At 42.6% G+C, this 20,304-nt stretch overlaps 1 pseudogene; it reads right to left on the reverse strand.

Annotated features, from left to right (window-relative positions):
• Positions 1-592: 592 nt before the first annotated feature.
• Positions 593-15,558, reverse strand: LOC119385496 (uncharacterized; annotated as a pseudogene).
• Between the last annotated feature and the right edge of the window lie 4,746 nt (positions 15,559-20,304).

Below are 20,304 nucleotides of genomic sequence, written 5' to 3' on the forward strand. Positions count from 1 at the left end.
CGTATATATAGGCACTGGATCTTTCATATATTTCGCATGATTTCTTTATCAGCCGCAAAAAATGAGCACATAATTAGTTAAAATAGCACAGTTAGATCTCATTTGAGCATGCAAACATATGCCTCATTGACATTTTAATGATTAGGTGAGTACTTGTCGAGTTAGAAATATAATTAGGACTAATTAACTAAACCTTATTAACGAAAAAATTGGAGTGGCTACTACTGTATACTGGGAACAATATGCACTAGCTGTGCTTAGTATAACGATGTTTCTCTTTTTTTTAAATGGTGCTGCGTGATATTTGGGACACCCTGCATATACATTAAGCAAACAACTATAACATGTAAGGTGTTTGGCCATAGAGGCATTCCAGGAAATGTGCTTGCCGTTGTAATGACCGTATCCACTGCAACAAAAGCTATTAATGCTACCGCAGTTGTCGCAGTCATGGATTTCATAGTTTCCTAATAAAACACTAGAGGAAAATCTGGCACGAGCGTCTGTGGGAGCTGCAGTGTATGGTGTTTCAACCAGCATGGGAATGATGGGTAGTCCATGGATTTGCCCAAGCTTTATTTTTTCAGCTCCATGTGGCCTGCAGCTGCTTTTTCACAAGAGGACGTTCACGAAGTTCAGCAAAAGTTCAGCAGTCGCACTTTACCACCTTTGACCCTTTTAGGCTGACCAATTCAAATCAGCTCCCGAGGTTCACAACGAGCTCTTCTTTGATCTTAAACAAAAGCCAAAAACGTAACAATAAACAAAGCCACAAGTGCATTTGCCGCTGCAAGCACAAAGACTAGGCAAATGCATGTTCTACCCATCATTCCCAAACGTGGCTGGATGAACACAGTGCCACAGTTCCCTCTTGTAAATGTTGAAGGAAACTCTGATGGATGTGACCCTCTTCTGCACCCAAAACTCAGCAGCTATTGGCAGGCAATGTGGAATGCCAAAATCTCCAATAAGTTTCATTTCATAAATCCACTCACACGAAATCCGCCATCGAATACTTAAATGAGCCGCAAAAAAGTAATCTTTTGCCAATTAAGAATAGGACATACCGAATGCATGGACTTGTGCCTGTTGACCAGTGGTGAACCCTCTTACCTCTTCTAAATGTGCAGTGATGCTTATAGCGTTCTCCCCATCTCATCGGAGTGTCAGGAGGCTGAAAGGAAGAAGCACTTTTCTCTAGCAGATAGACTGGATATTCCTATGCATCCTCACCTTTTTCCTAGGCATACCACTGTTATTTGACAGCTAGATAGTTTTGAATTTTTTATATGATATTCACTGCACATCATAAGGCCGAGAGTCTCATGGTACGGCCTTTGTGCTGAGGCTGCTGTTGCAATATTATCATTTTTGTACGACACAAGCCTCCAGACACTCGTGTTCAAAGGTTTTGTTGAGGCAGCAGTGCTATTCATACTGAAACATTTTAGATGCTATAAATTCCCCCCCCCCCAATGCATGTTATCTCTATATTCATCTCACACATCAGTCAGTAATCACCATTGAAATATTAATGCATATACATTCTACACAATATGCTGTGAATGTCTTAAAGCTTCTGTACAGCCACATTACATGTTATAATTAAACTCATTGCCACATTACCTACAAATGGCTCTTTGATCATGCCTTATGTCATCAGACACTGCAAATCACCATCCAGTGTTATCATCAGTGGTGAAATGGTGACTGTGTCATGACATCATGGCACACTGGCTTGTACATGCAATTACGTGCAGCTGCAATGAGACAAAATGTGTGCAGCAGACCAGTTTCAATTTTTTGTGAATCAAATTGTCATTCCTGGCCTTCCATTACGCACCAATGAATATTGCTCTCTGTCATTGCATGAGAGTAATGTTGATAATGCCCAGTCCAGCATTTCACGATCAAATTTAGCTTCTTTAATCAATATGTCGTGTTACTGGAACTTTCATACTTCTTAAAGGCACAGTGACACCAATTTTAGATGCTGAGTTTACTCCACCATACAAATCTCGTGTATGTAGAGATGGCTCTGAGCAAGTGGGAAGCTCAGGAAATGCTAAGATATTTTGACATTAAGGTTAATTTCCGCATTGTGCACCTACTGATATCAACAATAGCGTGACGTCACGTTACAATAACAATTCTGGTGACTTCACAGACCAGTATGCCTAGTTCTGATGATGTCAAGTACCGAAACATATAAAATGGCTGCTTACGCGTCATTTTCTTGATTGTCTGCTCTCGCCGTGTGGTCATCATAGTTCAGCACGCCTGCAAAGTAAGTGCGCAAAATCGAACTTGAACTTTATTGTCATGTGTGTACGCGAGTAAATAGTCTAAATTGATCAGAAGACAAGGGGATCATTATTATTTCGATTTGTCGCCATGGCACCTCATGAAATCTTGCACCAGCATAACAGGAGACAACAGATTTAGGTTCCACAGATTCCCACATGATCTGGAGATGAAGCAAGCGTAGATCAATTTCGTGTGTTCATTTTGACTGCACACTTGTTGGCACATGTGCAAAGCATGAAAGATGACAGAGCGGTAGTGGAAATGTCACGATATCTCGCACGAGCACGTGATGAGAAGCTCGTACTATGGTGTGATGTCAGAGTAAAGTGGAAACCAAAACTTGCTTTTAAAAACATGTTGCAATTAATTCTTCAGGACTCACTCATGCTTACCAGTACATTTTCTAGGCTGCTGAAGGCTTGGCCTATGACGAAAAAAAAAAGCGACAAGTAAAAATTTTCTTGGGGCCCCTTACCAGGTCCCATTGCAAATTTTCATTACAGATTCGAAGTTACATTGCGTGTCCTACTTAACTCGGACCAAGATTTTTACAAAAAAAAATCGCGCCATATCCACGAAGTGAATGATGATGAGTGGGCGAAGCTCCGGAGGTAATCTAGTAAACCGCCAATCCCCGTAAATTTTGCCCACTCGATCATCATACAAAGACCTGACACACAAACGCGGGGGTCCTCATATATGATGCTAAGCTCAGGGGAACGTTTATTGTCGACGTTGCCGTTTTGCCTTTCGAGGGCGAGAGCGCCTTCACGATTGTTTTCATCCATGGCAGAAAGAGAATGTGTGGTCTGCAACACGCTTATACTTCATGGTCATCAGCGTCCTCGTTATCACGTGTAGTGGGTACATTCCACTATACTGGAACGCGCTTATTCTTCATGGTCATCAGTCGTCGTCATCGTCATGGAACGCGCTTATACTTCATGGTCATCAGCGTCATCGTTATCACGTGTAGTGGGTACATTCCACTATACTGGAACGCGCTTATTCTTCATGGTCATCAGTCGTCGTCATCGTCATGGAACGCGCTTATACTTCATGGTCATCAGCGTCCTCGTTATCACGTGTAGTGGGTACATTCCACTATACTGGAACGCGCTTATTCTTCATGGTCATCAGTCGTCGTCATCGTCATGGAACGCGCTTATACTTCATGGTCATCAGCGTCATCGTTATCACGTGTAGTGGGTACATTCCACTATACTGGAACGCGTTTATTCTTCATGGTCATCAGTCGTCGTCATCGTCATGGAACGCGCTTATACTTCATGGTCATCAGCGTCATCGTTATCACGTGTAGTGGGTACATTCCACTATACTGGAACGCGCTTATTCTTCATGGTCATCAGTCGTCGTCATCGTCATGGAACGCGCTTATACTTCATGGTCATCAGCGTCATCGTTATCACGTGTAGTGGGTACATTCCACTATACTGGAACGCGCTTATTCTTCATGGTCATCAGTCGTCGTCATCGTCATGGAACGCGCTTATACTTCATGGTCATCAGCGTCATCGTTATCACGTGTAGTGGGTACATTCCACTATACTGGAACGCGCTTATTCTTCATGGTCATCAGTCGTCGTCATCGTCATGGAACGCGCTTATACTTCATGGTCATCAGCGTCATCGTTATCACGTGTAGTGGGTACATTCCACTATACTGAACGCGCTTATTCTTCATGGTCATCAGTCGTCGTCATCGTCATGGAACGCGCTTATACTTCATGGTCATCAGCGTCATCGTTATCACGTGTAGTGGGTACATTCCACTATACTGGAACGAGCTTATTCTTCATGGTCATGATGATGATGATGATTTCCTTGATGCATGGCTGACACCCACTCTGGGGGATTGGCCAAGAAACGATTAATTTTAGGTAGAAGTGACCACATATGATTTCTATGACTAATGAATTATAGAGTAGTTAGAAAAAATGCATAATGCTAATTTAAAATTCCGAATTAAAACCGCCCTGATTCAATTAAGAATTTTTGTACAGCGGAACAGACATCCCGGTGACAGTGGCCTAATGAGGAGGCTCCCAAGGATAGAATCAGTGGTCATTGTCATCTTTATCACATGGAGTGGATACACTCCACTATGCGTGGCTACATACTACATACTACAAAGGAGGGCCAGGCTCACACCCTGAGGAGCTTCGCCCCTAAAATGTGGGCTCTAGAAAAGTTGTACCTGCCATATATTAGTGCTAGTTGTGTGTACTTACAACCTGTATTTTTTTCATTACTGAGTACTAATTAATCAGTTATCTTTAATTAGCTAACTTTTAAATTCTTGCTTCAATCGGTAAAATATCAACTTTAAGTTGTAAGCCGCCTCGAATGAACTCAGAACCAAGTGTTTTTGTGTTCAAATCTGCCCGATTGTTTTTGCCAAGAAAAACAGGCTGTATGCAGGTTTGATCAAATGGGGGCTTGTGCCTCATGCCTATGTATCTTCTTTTATTCAGCATACCTTACAGGCTTTGGCTAGAGCTTAGGCTAAGGAGGTCATAGATAAAGTATGGATCACATGGAAGTACGAACCCACAGCTAGATAACTGAAATATGCACAACAATAAAGCAATCTATTTACACAATTACAAATATGACCTAATTACTCTAAAAGTACAGGTCAATTTATCAAAGTGATCAATGAAGACAACCTAAGTGTTACAAGACTTGTTTCTCATGGAATCTATCGTAGTTGAAAATATCATCACAGTTGGGAAGATCATTCAACAATACGATGACACGTGGCAGAACTGATAAAGCAAGTCTGTTTCGCTTCTTTAACTGTTTCGCATGCACGAGGGTCCAAATATAGGGCAGCTTTGGAATAATCGTATGCTTGTGCGGAAAGCAATGACTTGAACAAGTAGAAAGCCGTAATTAGCATGCTCTTTGCTACTTCTCTGTCACAACAGTATGATGTTTTGGAGCACATACTCACCTTGTTCCTTGTCCACCTTTTTAGTAGTCTCTTCAAGTGGGCCCAAAATCTTTGCAAGTTTGGCATCCCGCCACAGTCTGTGCCAGCAGTACACTCTAGAGGGCATTGGGTTGAAGGCAGCATTGGCCAGCAAGGCGATTCCTCCTCCTTGTGCCAAAAGCTCGCTTTTGTGCAGCCTCATGGCTTCAACCGGAGACATGCCGCATTCAAAATAATGGAGAAAGGTTCGCTTCGTGTAAGGCAGCGAAGCTGGCGACGGTGGGCCTCTGCTGACTCGGTGCTGTGTGTGTGGCCTTCCTGGTGGCAGATTTTTATGACGGCAGGCAGTGGGTTGCTCCCACGAAGGAATGTGTCGTTCTTCTTTGTGCCCTTGTTCGTCTTTTTTACTTTTATGTCAATTCGTGCAGCGCATTTGTTCCCACAAGTCGCCTTGCCACGGGCGTACTGCTTGCAGCGCCATATTTTGTGAAACAGCATCCTGAAAAAAAAAAAAGTGGCTGAGCTACATAACAGCACAGCATTCTTCTAAGTCAACAACACCCTGATTATTGGGCACTGCAAAGTCCAAACAGCAGAGCTGGCGAAGAAAACAGCTTATGTCGGTCACTCGGGTGGCATTAGTGCCCGAAGAAGGCTTGGTGCTTTTGTCGATTGCGCCTTGATGAGTACGCTGAGTTTTTTTTGCAGGGAACATTCCTGGGCATTCAGTGCCAATGCATACATTAGCATACCACTAGTGCCCTTCCTCGGGAAGACTGCTTTATGTGTTGCGCCTGTAGACAATGAACATGGTTTTCCTGTGCTCTTGGGAGTTCGTCTGCAGGGCTACATAACTTCTATTAAACCATTGTTGTTCTACAATGATTTTTGCCCTACATCTGCAACAAAGTTGACATAATTCAGAAGTAGGATCTAGTCGCCATGGAAGACTAAACACGGGAACGGTCTCTAATTGTATCTCTAATTGGAACACACGAAAAGAGTCAGACAGACCAGTGGAGGCTAAACGAACGCTGGCCACAGTGACACGATCACAGATCGCAACCTTTTCCATGAACAATCAGACAAAGATAGAATATTTACAGCACGTTTAAAATGACTCATTGTTCGTGGCGCGACACAGTCTCAACCAGTGCAAGCATTAGATATTATACCCAACCTCAGTCAGAATATCAGCACCTTTGATGGCACCAAGAATGCTCCTTCGGCACACAAATGGATCGATAACATACGCAGAATATTGCACTTCAAGGGTGATCTGTTGCATAAATGCTATGCAAAATATCATTTGGTTGGAGCTACCAAAGACTAGTATTTTCCTACATCACAGCAGGGGAAGAGTTTAAGGAATGTTTTCATCATACATTTATGAGTCAAACGCGAGTACCCAAATGATGGCGGAGGATGTAAGTACATGCAACAATGAAATGGAAGCACAACTGCTCACTTCCACTTGAAGGTACACCTTTGCTTTGAAGTGAAACTTGACTTTCACAAAGCACAAGAACAAGTTTTCGCAGTTTGAGGTCTCACGAGCTTGGCCTCATGCTCTTGGTAAGGACACATGACGGCAATGACTTGCTTCACATCATCTTTGAATATGAGCACATCGAATGAGAACGACAGGAACTCTTTGGAGCCAGCAATGAAAAACACATATCGACAGTGAATGTGGAGCACAGTCGGCCTGCTACCCACAACAAAAGAGAACACCATCAATGCAAACCAGGGAACACTCTAAGGGTTGGAATTACCTTGTATCAACCACCACGGTAAGTGCAAGTGCTACAACTGTGACATCTGTGAACACATAGCCCATGACTGTCATAAGCGACCACTGAAATGACACATTTATCAAGCAACTGACCATACGCAACACAACAGCCAGAGAATTTCTACTGTTTGTTTTCTTTCCGTTTCATGAGCGGTTATTATTTTTATAAATACTTTTTATTGTGGCTATGCGAGCTTTGGTCACAAAACTATGACAACCCATTGCAAGGGGAGAGAACGCTAGCATCATCATGCAAGTCATCGCGACATAACTTGTCCAATGTCGTCAAAGAAGTACGTTGTTGCACTAAGGGTGGTCAAGTAATTCTCAAAGATGACTTCACTCTGGTACATAGGTCGGCAAACTCACTCATTAGTCGACTCACTCAGACTCACTCAGACTCAGATCGAGCCGTGAGTCTGAGGGAGTCAGGCTGAGTATTATTTTCGCGAGTCTGGTTGAGAAAAATTCCAGTGACTCGTGAGTCCGAATGAGGAAAATTTTGGTGAGTCTGAGTCCAAGTGAGCCCCAAGGGCAAAATATATTTCATGAGTGAGTCTGAGTGAGCTCCAAATTGTTTTGCCGACCTATGGTCCTATCTACTCAACTTCAGCATTACTATCAGCTTTGATATGACTCACGTTTATACTCACGTCTACTCACACATACTTCAAAGCACTAGCGTTCATAAATATTTGTTGATCAGAGGAGTAAGCTACAGACGTGGGCGAGGGGAGGAATTTGACCTCCTCCTCGCAAAATCTTTCATCAGAATTTCTTGATAAAGATATCTCATGTGAGCCATCTCTTTCAATAAAGAGGTCCTTACTGCATTTTAATCATTGATAATTCGTATTTGAAGGTATGAGATCAAAAAGCACAAAGTAGAACATCAGTTATATGAGATATTGATGTTTAAGAGCATTGAAACTATGGTCGAAAAAGTTAATTATACACTAATGGACTCACGAGTCGACTCACTCAGAGTCAGATTGAGCCGTGAGTCTGAGCGAGAAATATTTTGGTGAGCTTGAGTCCGAGTGAGTCCGGTTGAGAAAATTTTCAGCGAGTGAGTCCGAGTGAGTCTGAATGAGGAAAATTTTGGTGAGTCTGAGTGATCCCTAAAAGCAAAATATATTTCATGAGTGAGTCTGAGTGAGTTCCGCTTTTTTTGCTGACCTATGCTCTGGTAGGACTCATTGGCATGGGCAGTTGTGGTTGTCAGCAGCGTGCGGCAGCGGCATCAGGATTGTGCGTAAACCTGCACTTTTATACAATTTTGGCAGTAAACAAGTACCAGTAGTCAGAAGACTTAGTCACTGAAGGGCAAAGATCAGCCCAGATGGTGTTGTGGCAAAGAACCTTCCTGTCATAGTTGTTAAGGATGGTGCACAAAGTGTCGACATGTTAGTGGACAGAATATTTGCTGAATTGCCCTTCGTCACTTACGGTAAAATGGGAAGCACGTTGTGTTTCTATCACCAAAATGATTGTCCTTTTTGCTCATTTAGAATTGTTAAAACAGCAGCCTAAACTGCAAGTGAGAGCTAGAGAAAAGTCCGTTCCTTGAAAGGATCAAGAAGGATCCGTTGATGGGCGAGTTGGTACATGTCTTGAAATATAGTGAGTATGTGCAGCGCAATGGTACGAAGACAAGAGAAGACACACAGCGCCAGTCTATGTCGTTTGTGTGTCTTCTCTTGTCTTCGTACCATTGCGCTGCACATACTCAGTATATTTCAAGGCCTTGAAAGGACACAGTGATCTGGATTACTTTGCGACTCTGTGACAAGACCCATCTACTATAGACACCGTGGATGCAATGAGATCCTTAACATAAAAATAGGAAAAATCACAATGCGAATGTGCTCGAGTGATTGTTATCCAACAAGAGGAACCGTTAGGATGAACCAGCCAGGATGAACAAGAGGAACCGTTAGGATGAACCAGTTCGTCCATAAGTACAATGGTTGGGCCAGCATTCCCATTCATGGTAAGAATGGCTTGCATTAAGAAGTGCAGGAAATGGAGCTTGTCATTGACTCTGAGCAGTGAGTGGCGTAAATCTAGAAAAATCACAAAGGGGGGCACGTATCTTGCCATGGTGGCCATTTTGTTTTTATAAATATAGGTTGTATTGTGATTATGCAAATAATAGAATCATGCTTTGAAATAAAACAATGTGCATGGGCCTCAGCAGTGAGTGGCATAAATCTAGAAAAATCACAAAGAGGGACACGCATCTTGCCATAGTGGCTATTTTGTTTTTATAAATATAGGTTGTATTGTAATTATGCAAATAATAGAATCATGCTTTGAAATTAAACAATGTGCATGGGCGTTGGCACTTGATCAGGGAAAACAGCACTGAGCAGCCAATAAATAGTATAAGCGTACGTTGCATGGTGAAGATAGTTTCTAAGTGACACTCATAAATATATGCTCTAGCATATTTGTAGCTGATGTCATTTAGGAAAATGCAGCAGTTTATTTTTTATAAGGTGTAAAGCTACAGCTTTTTTTCAACTTCAGCTCCATTCCTCATTGTGCATATCTGTTAGAAATAGCCTCCCACGAGTTACCCCTCGAAAGTTTCTTGTAAAGCAATTTTTAGTTTCCCCGGTGATTTTTTTTGTAAATAACACATTTGTAGTCGAGCAATCGCATTCATACTTCATTGTCAATGGCTTCCAATAAATGGTCGACATAAATAAATTCATGGTAGATGATCGGAAATTCCTCATTTAATCTGCATTTCAAAGCCCAGCACAATAAATATTTGCGATAACCCATACAATTTTAGGAAGTTCATGCTCTGCAATGCCTTTTGAAATGACAGGCAGCTTTTACTGTTTTTCTTCATTTCTGCTCACTGGAAGGGCTTCAGATTTCAGTGTTGGCTTTACACAAAGTGCGCTCTGCTGAACTGTCAAGCAATTCAAATATGTTCGAAATTCAAGGAGGGAGGGGGTGGGGGGCACACTTGCAAGGAGTGTCCCCCGCGACCCCCCCCCCATGATTTACACCACTGCTCTGAAGTGAAAGTTGGAAGTGCTGTAACAGCAGCCCAGGGCTCAAAGTTGGTGGGAAAAAAATAAAAGAATTCAAACAATGTTTTGCTATGACCAATTCTGAACCAGAGTGCCTCAAAGTGGATATCGTCAAAGTTCCAAGAAGCAAGCATTTTGGAAGAAGACAAATGCAGGAGGACATAGAACTACACAACATAGTGCATAAGACCTCGGGATAGCAACTGAGACAACTTCTGAGTATGCCAGCACTAGTGCTTGTTATGGACAAGAACAGCATAGACTACAGCATGCTAAACAAAGCACAAATTGTATAAGCCAAGCCCAAAACTGCACTGATTTCACCACATGAAATGAGACAGTTTGAACGAATGACGTTTTCCTTGACAAACACACCAGCTGAGTTTCAACGACTCGTGAACAAAGTGTAACGGCCCCTAAGGGGAAAACAGCCTTCATCATCATCATCCACCATTCTATGTGCACTGCAGCACGAAGGCACAAAGTGTTCCTGATCCTGTTTTGCATGAGTTTCAGCTACTGTAAATTAACCTTGTGACAGGAGAATCTATAATAAAGCTACCATAATATAAAGTGACCAGACGTCCTGATTTAGGCGGGACATGTCCCGGTTTTGCAGCTGGGGTTCCACTGTCCCGCCAACCTGCTTGCGGGACGGTGTTTTGTCCCACTTTCGGCCGAAAGCCCACTCATAGTCGCAGTCAGCTAGCCCGGCCACCACACCCCTTTACAATACATGGCTGTGATCTGCTTTCTTTTTTTTTTTGTTCTATCTCTTTCTTACTCATCATTATAGCGTATGGTGAGGTGGTTTCACTATATGGTAGAATGATCAGTCACTAACTAGCCCAGCTCTCAACCCTATTGAACATCATTTCTTTCTCAATCTTTATATTTCTTTCTCTCACTTTCTGTCTCTTTCTTTCTGTCTTTCATTCTTTCTATCCTGTTTTCTCCTTCTCTCTATTTTTTTCTTGATCTCTCGCCCATAGCAACGCAATCATACAGTTCCCATGAATGCTTGTTCAGCTACCACACCTGGATAGCAGAGTGTTTACGACGCTCGCCTTTGAACCTGGGCTACCCGGGTTCAAATCCCACCTCAAAATTTCATTGCGTTTAATTCTCCTCCTCCTATCCACTTCCCATCTGCTCTCCACTTCACCAAGCAGAGTTTTCACTTAACGCTCGCCTCCCTCCTTGCCTCAGCACTCCTCGTTTCACTAGACTTTCCTCTCTCCCACCCCAGGCTCTAACCTCCTTCCCCACCGCTCTCCATCGCTTCTCTTGCTCTCTCTCTCTAATGTTTTCGCTTCCCCTCGCACTTGTTGTACTCGGTTTCTGCGTACACTACCCGGACTTACTCCATGCCTAAAAATTACTCCGCTGTTAAAAGTGGAATTTTCTGTGAGATGTTTTCCTTCCGTCATTCCGCAACCTACCCCCACACCAGGGTTGCCGTTGGTGGCTACTTTGCGCCAAATTGGCTACTTTACAACCCAGTCTGGCGACCAAAATTTCAGGTTGGCGCCATGGCTACTTTCTGGCTACTTTGAACCTCTATTTTAGCGCATTCAGTAGCCATTTTTTCTCATTATCTGCAGATAAAATATCGAGCAAGCCTGACGACTACCCTTTGTTTCCAAGCTTTTCTGACGCGTCAGCCAGTGTATGCGCGTGTCCTAGCCCTGCCATGAGTCTGGTGCTCATCGAGGCACCTGAACGCAATGCGCGGTGCGCCTGCCGAGACTGAATGATGAAGTTATTGTTCGCCTAGTCAGTGTCTCACACCCATTATGGGGGATCGGCCAAGAATTCGGTGGTTTTAAGAATTTAAATAAAAATTAGGAAATTGGAAATATAACTTACAAATTAAAGATGAAATTTAAGTACGCCTTTTGGCAGATCAAAACTGACGAAATTGCGCGCATGCTGGCATACGTGTGGCTAGCACGCTGTTCACGCTGCCCGCCATCGGTGCCGACGCTATACGAGCCAGTTTTGTAGTGCTGACGCACACCGTGTGTTCTCGTGTGACCTTGACAAAACCAGAGATCCGATACAAAATGAAGCTGGACCGGTCATCTTCGAGCAGATATCACTTCTTGAAGTTGGTCGTGCTTGAAGTCGCAGACTCCAAGGACGACCTGCTTTTACGATTAATATATGTACTGAATGGTTGGCTGGAATGTTCCAATCTTACTCTGTCTCTGGCAATTACTCTATTCTATATAGACTGTATGCAGGTAATTGTTCATTTATTCGCAACTTTCTTATGGCTTGAAGACCAAGCATGAGGAGAAAAAACTGTGTTCGTATGCTATTTTATTGCTGGCACAAAATGGTATTTATTGTTCAATAATAAAAACTCTTTTCATAATACCGCTTTTCTGCCATTTGGCTACAAGTTTGGCGATAAGGTTAAAAGATGTGGCTACTTTGGCTACTTTTAGCTTGAATTCTGGCTCTTTTTCGAATCTACCCAACGGCAACCCTGCCCCACACTGTCCCGCTTCGGAGTCTGCTGAATATGGTCCCTTTACTATAACATCTACAGCACAGTTACAGCACAGTTAAGGGCCTGCTGCAGCGAACTTCGGCCAAAGTTGTTGTAAATGGATAGCAGCTAGTACGTACAAGTGAAACAAACCTTGGCATTTCTTATTCGATATGTCTTAAGCAGTCGACGCGTGCACTTAGTGGTGGTCTCTTAGACGTAACTCCCAAGCACGTCGCCTCCGAGGATAATGCGGCTACGTCGCACAACGTTTGCTACACTATATTTCTGAATCAATCCACGCACCTTTCACATCTTGCAGCTGACTTGGAAAAATCCACATTCCAGGATGTGTTCGTTCGAAGGGCATATTCTTCCACCCACCGGCATGCTCCGTATTCGTCAGTGAAGCTGGCACGGAGGACCTCAAGTTGGTTCGAAGAGGCACTGTCGTCCCTAAGACAGCCGCCAGCATAAGCCGTACGAGAGCTTCCAGCGTGTTGGCGATGCGCAGCAAACTTTGCACCCAGCAAACGTGCAGGTAGTGCAGGCACAACGCGCGTTCTCTACGGCCGATGCGTGCGCACGCTTGTTCCGAGCGGTCGTGGCCATGGAGGTAAAAATGGTCGTGGCACAGAGTAACTATGGTCGTGGCATAGAGAAGCGTGCTGCCGGTGTGTATATTCAGAGTGGCAGCCGCCGAACACGAGCTCTCCTACCTCCATGAACACGAATACTGGACCGAGGACATGGCTCTCAAACGTTGTCAAGTTGTCAACTTGTCAGACCCCCCCATAGACCCCCCGTCCTTTGGTTGCTTTGGTTTCAAATTCAATGGCTTGGCTAGGCTTGGCCACAGAGAACTCTGTACGTTTCCTACGAAGCAAATATTTATAATGATGATAGCTTTGCCATCTCTCATTGCTTACAACGCCGCCGAATTTGTGTAGGTGATCTGTGACGCCACCATTAATTTTGCCTGCGCCTGTATCTGCTCATTAAGGCTGCAGTTAGTTTGTGATTTTGCGCGCGAATTGATGCCACGATTGTCGTGAAGTGTTCTGTGGGACGGCTGCGACTCCGCGACTCTTCGAGTGGTTCGAATGTTGTGGCCCCGACCAAGCTTTTCTGAATGTTCGTTTGTAGCCAATGGAACCGGGCGTGTTTGAGTGGAGCACGCGTCCCGACTTTGGTTGCATTTTTTTCCCCTTTTATTTCATTGTAGTGTCTAGTTGTGCCTGTGTGCAATGCATGTTGTGTGTGCGCGTCATCAATTCACAGATATTATGATGAAAACGATGCCCACTTGCGGTGCTTCACGTGTTGAGCTGCTGCGCCTTCGTAAATTCAGGATTCTAACCTTATCGTCCGTCGCTCGACCACGAGCAGTTGATCACAGTGATATCCAGCTAAAGCATTGCTCGACCGCTTGATTCGGACTGAAGCAAGAACTATTTCTTGACACATTTTGTGCTGACAGGTGGGAATGGTACAGTGGCGGTCAAAATTTTGCGGACCACGGGAGCGCGTGGCAGAGAGCACCGAGGCGCCTTCTCACGGCTGCTTGCGAAGCTCTAGAGCGCGCACTGCGCACGCGCATCCTTGTTTACCTGTCGGCCTGATCGTTCGCTCGCTTCAAGTGCGCGCGCACCAAAACGCCAGAGAAAGTGCAAGGTGCCGCTACTGCAGTCACCGCGGAAGCCCCCAGTGATTTGCCTAAAAGAAAACTTTTCTACTTGGCTAAAACTTCGTCCTGGTCTGGACAAATTTTTTGTCAGCTTTCAAGATTTTTCTTCTTCATTTTTTAACCCATGTGGGTTTTTCTTGTAGGTTTGTGCTACAAACCGGTCGATGCCAAGTTTTTTCTTTTATAGCGCATATCACCGGGCGCATGATGTTGCACCGAGCACCACACAAAAAAAATGCAGCATGCATGAGTTCTGCGAATGGAAGCTGCTTATATATGTCTTATCACACATGTCGATTTGAGACAAACTGACGCAAAGCGTATTTTCCAAGCTGCGAAGCGTCTGGGAACAAAGCGCAGAGTGCAGCGCACACCGAGCACTGCCAGTACAAGTTACATATTTTCGTCGCGATATCACCGATCGGTGCTTCCGTGGAGACTGCAGAAGCGGCACCTTGCGATTTCTCTGGCTTTAAGGCGCGCGCGCACTTGAAGCGAGCGAACGAGCAGGCCGGCAGGTAAACAAGGATGTGCGTGCGCAGTGTGCGCTCTAGAGCTTCGCAAGCAGCCGTGAGAAGGCGCCTCGGTGCTGTCTGCCATGCGCTCCCGTGGTCCGCAAAATTTTGACCGCCACTGTACATGGAAACGTCCCTACAAGAAAGTTCTGCGACGTATTTTTTTCAGTATTTGTTCTGCTTGTTGTGTGCTTGACTGTCAAACCAGGGCTGGGCATAGATACCCAGAAAGTATACCGGAATACAGATACCGAAATAAATGTTCTGCACGTCTAAACTACAGATACTGAGATACATTTGTCTTTGACGTAACGGGATATTTCGGAGATGCTTTTGCAAAACAAAATGAGAAAAGTATCCCATAATACAGATACAGGAACACAATCACAAGAATACAGCTACGGCAATACCTTCTTCATTTGAGGGGATGCTGATACCCCGGACAGACATTAGGTGCAGCATATTTTGCAGTGCAATGAAGCTTGCATGTCAAGCTTATTGCTTAAAACCAGTTAATTACCAAAAAGTATACATTTATATTGCACACAAGATCTGTTTTGCTGAGAAGAATGTTTTGTTAGCTGCACTAAAGAAACTGGAGCTTCTCAAACAGGCTTTTCTCTAGACAGTGTCGGTTCGGCCCTAGCACAGGACTTGCGAACAAGAAAAGTCTCTTTACCGCTGCAGAAGAGCACAACTTCATGTTATAACTAGTAAATACCACCTTCATGGACGGAAGGTCCTTCAGCATGGCTATATCTGTTGTCATGTCATCGACGTTTAGCAAAAAAAAGCATCTTAGCTTAGCTAAAAAAATTCTTCCTTTTGTCGTTGGAAACACTTCTGCTCAATTCTGGCCAGAAAAAAGAAGTAACGAGATACCTGTGCCCTGCACAGTATTAGATATAATCGATGCATTTAAAGGTGTTTCACTACGGAGATGCAAATACACTTTTCAAATGTATCTCGATAAAGAAATACAGATACTCAAAAGTATCTCTAAGATAGTATCGTGATGCTGCCCAGCCCTGTGTCAAGCATGCTTTCACAATATTTCTTGCAATACTGAAACTAGGCATGCAGAACAATCTTGGAGTAAGCTGTCTGGTTGACTAATGAGGAACGAACGCTTTCAGCACCTGAGAAAATGAGCGTGCATGAAAACAGGACAGTACCGGTTTGATTTGTGTTGCTTTTGTCCTGACCATGTTTGTGCTGAGAACTATTCTCGATTGAGAAGCAGCCAAGACCAAGAGTTGTCTGACGCTTAAGAGTCGGTGAACAATATTTAAAGCACTCAGTTATGCCATTGGACTAACAGGATCATTACGTTCCTCCAATTCCTCTGCAGCATGTGAATGATTTGACAAGGTGCGGCACACTACCATTTGTGTAAGCTGTGTAGCAGCGGTGTCTTCTGAACCATGCCGTTTGTTTCAAACATTGCCGGGCTTCTTAATGATTTATTTTCCTGCACCTTCCATGCTTGCTTGGTGCAAACATGTTGGTGCAAAGCAGCAATGTCAAAGACGATGCCATACATAGGCACAGACACCATTTGAGCTCCACTTATGTGCATGTGCAATACAAATGTAATGTGCGGTGTGTTTATGCCTTATGAACCAACCACACATGTGGCTAGCAGCCTCTCAAACTTACGTGGAAACTATGCATTAAGTGGACAAAAGATAGCACCTGCACCATTGGCATGTCACCATTCCATTTTCTGCACCACTGAACTTCTCATGCCTCAATGTGAACTCGTTCAAAGCAGTGCAGGCGAATCAAAGCTTAGCCACTGTTATTTTACATTTTGCTGCATGACTTCAAATGAATCTTGTTTGCTTCCTCACTCTATTATTTGTATTCACATAGCATATCCTGCATCCATAGGGTAAATTTAGTGTACCTTGTTTTTTACTCTTAGTATTTGCCTGCCCCCATTTATGCTACAACTCTCGAGATGGGAAACTGCAGCCCCAGAAAAACTGTTGTCAAAAACAAGCTAGCGATGATTCTCTTGCTTTCACCTTTCTTGTTTGCAAATGCAAGTTTTGAGAATGCCCACGTTTGAGAAGTGCTCCACTTTACTTATCCATTCAAGAATGCAGACTGACATATTTATTTGTACATGTAGAAGAAATTGACTGCTACTTTCTTTTTTCAATCAATCAATCTATAATTAACATGGTAAGAGAATACAATACATGTAAATACTAGGCTTGTGCGAATATTCGAGCAGTTCAAATATTCAAATGAATATTACAGTATTCGAATTCGCTTCAACATGAATTTAAATTATTGGAAATCTCGAAGTATTCCAAATGAACGAATAGACGTATATAAACTGCATGAAACCACTGTAAAGGTGGTTTCACTGCAGTTGAGGGGTGCTCTACCATGAGTACACCACTCCAGGAGAAATCTGCACTGCAGTGAAGCCCCAAAATTAACAAATTACCTTCGTATCAATTCAACATTTTCTAAGTTTAAAAGCTCGTTATACTGGCTTATATGTACTAAGTGTAGTAAATTTTAAAACTTAACGTATTTTACAGGTTATCACTTGCATTCTACCAAAAGTCAAATCCAGCTACGATTCAAAGTTGCTTTCACTTCCCTTTGAACGAAAGAGAATGACATTTTTACATGCCTTGCTTCAGTTTTAAAAAATGTTGTGCAGGTTAGTTGGGTCATGCCAAATATGCTCATTTTTCTTTATAATATGTGATATATACTGTTCATTCGATTTGAAATTATTCGACCAAATCACTATTCGCTTCGAATTTGCTTTGAACCTAAAATTTACTATTCGCACAAGCCTAGTAAATACTCAAAAGGAGGTCCCAAGGTTACAAACTGCAGGCAAGGCCTCCCGTATTAATGCTCTAGAAAAATGAATGAAGCGAATGTATGATAATAAAAAAAACAATTTCAACATGTTACATGTATACACGTAACAAATATAGCATCATATAATAAACACTTGAAACAGAAAAAGTTAACAAACTAGCAGTGTGCAAGTTATATATACATTGAATAAAAACATTTTTAGCTTTCTTTAAATACATTTGATTTTAACAAGCTCTCTTTTAGATGTAATGAATGTTTAAAGATGTACAGATTTGCTTCATGTGGATAGCCCAACAGAGAATGGTAGTCAGGCCCATGCATCAGGCATTCTACATCATGGGCCTTTCGCACAAAAGTGGCAGAGATGGCCTGCATTACGTTCATGTTTTGTACACTGTTGTCGTTGAACACATAAGAACCACACATGCTGCAGTTTGGTTGTGGCAGTCGCAAGCAACATCACATCACAACCTCTCACAGCAAGTGAGGCTGTGAGCACATGGGGATATAAGTGCCTGTGTAATGTGTTGGAGGTTTTTGTTTGTTTCCCCGAAGCATGTGTGCAGTGCATTTGCAGGGAAGGTGTGTGTGTCCGCAGTTTGAACTTTGCAGTTGTGTTCCAAAATGAAAGTATGTTCAATTGAATAGATTTTGTTTAAGAATTGTTTTCGATATAACCTACTCAAGTCTAGTATTTTCAGTGATAAAACTTTCTAGTGTGCAGCAAGATCGCACAGCCTGAAGTATCGCTCAGTGATCTCTATCGAAGGAGCCCTGACATGTTTATAGCGAGGGGAAGTGGGGAGTTCGAATTCTTGTTTAGCCTAATTGCTTTCTCAGACACAGACATTTAGTACTGATTTTGAACAAATTATACAAAAAGATTTTCTTGCTTTTTTTTTTGCGCTCCCGTAAACTTGTTCAAGAATTTTTCATTTGTTGATATGAGCAGGATGTACCCTGCTCCAGCAAGTAGTTATCTTAATTAGCACTTCATAACACTTTACAAAATACAACTTCAAAAATTGTGGGGCTAGAAATGGAAAAACAAGCCGAGACAGTTTACAGCACACACATAGTTTGTCATAAGGAAAAATGATGGTGATTGTGTTAGTAACGTCTGTCAACGTTAAGAAAATAGTGAGAAAGTGTTGCCTCAATTGCATATGTGACAAGACCATTATTTGATAAAGAGCTAGCAGAGTTTTGTTTCTTGAAAAAGCATTCTGTGTGTGTGTCTGTTCATGTGTCTTGCTTGTCTTTGTTATATAGAGTGCAGTATTGTTCAAGTATGCTAGTTTTAGTGCCTTCTCGTGTTTCATTTTCCAGCACCCTTAATTTGTCTGTTATTATAAATCAGCTCTTTCAAGATGTTATGGGACTGACAAATACTGTGTTTTCATAAATGAAAAGTTAAATGTGAGCTTTGGAAGTGCACGATAAATGTCCTTCAGAATTGCCCACTGTTACATTGTGAGAAACATCAAAATGCTGTGGGCTTTCGCTGCTTCATTGAAAGGGCTCATTCTCTGACTGAACCAATCCGCTACACTTTTTATGTAATTATCTGTTGCGTATGTGCAGCGAGACTATTTAGTTCAAAATGGTTTCAACCATTACCTGTTCAAAACGGTTTGAACCATTACCTTTTTTGCTTGCTTTTGAGTTTGAACTGTTTTCTATGAACTGTACCGAAAAAATTTCACCTGGGTGACGAGGCCACGAGTGCTAGTTTTACAGAAAATAGTACTACCAAGCAGCATTGTAGCTACCAGAAATTCAAACTTATGCCAGTGATGAGATAACTGTGAAGCCTTATGCTTCATCCATTTCAATTTCTTATGTTTAAGAGTACAAGAACGAAACCGTTAATGAGTCCCAACATACAAGTGTAGAAGCTTGGGCAAGTTTGTAGGTCTTCATATTTACTCTTTTCGTTATCCATTGTTCCATTTAATAATTTTCATTTTGAAGTCTACATATGTGCTGTCCTTTCTTGATGCCGTGTCCACATATTTTTTTATGTGCAACTGTGACGTGTAAATCTGAACACTTGCTTGTACTTTTTTTTCAACTACATTGCGATAGACTGCTAATTAGTGTGTGCAACACATTACAGCGGAGTAGCCGGCATAAAGTCGGGTTAAAGAGAACGTCCTTGGTGTTTGCATAAAAAGCCTGTGCTGAACAGCCACACCAGCAGAATTTGGCAGTAACACAAATTGTGTCGTCCAAGCTTTCCTTTTGTTTCGTTCAAAATCACGTTGGGTTTGAAAAGAATGCGCACACTTGTTTATATGGATCAGTGGAACATGCTCACAATAAGTTGGTGTGATTTCAGCTTCTGCGTGCAGAATTTTTTTTATACTGTAGCAGTAAATGTGCGGATTGGCATTAGTGTAGTGTAATTATATCTAAAAGTTAGCTGCCTGGCATTGTTACCTTGTCTACATAAACTACATGAAATGTTCCACTGAGTGATCTATGCTCATTGTAGAACAATGTAAGGCATGCATACAAGGACACCAGAGAAGAGAGACAGACAAAATGCGAGCACCGACTATCAACTGAAAATCTGATAGTTGACACTGTGGCAGAAAAGACCTTTCAGTTGACAGTTGGCATTCCTGTTGTCCCGTTCTCT

The sequence above is a fragment of the Rhipicephalus sanguineus genome, chromosome 3 (assembly GCF_013339695.2).
Source record: "Rhipicephalus sanguineus isolate Rsan-2018 chromosome 3, BIME_Rsan_1.4, whole genome shotgun sequence".
Taxonomy (NCBI): domain Eukaryota; kingdom Metazoa; phylum Arthropoda; class Arachnida; order Ixodida; family Ixodidae; genus Rhipicephalus; species Rhipicephalus sanguineus.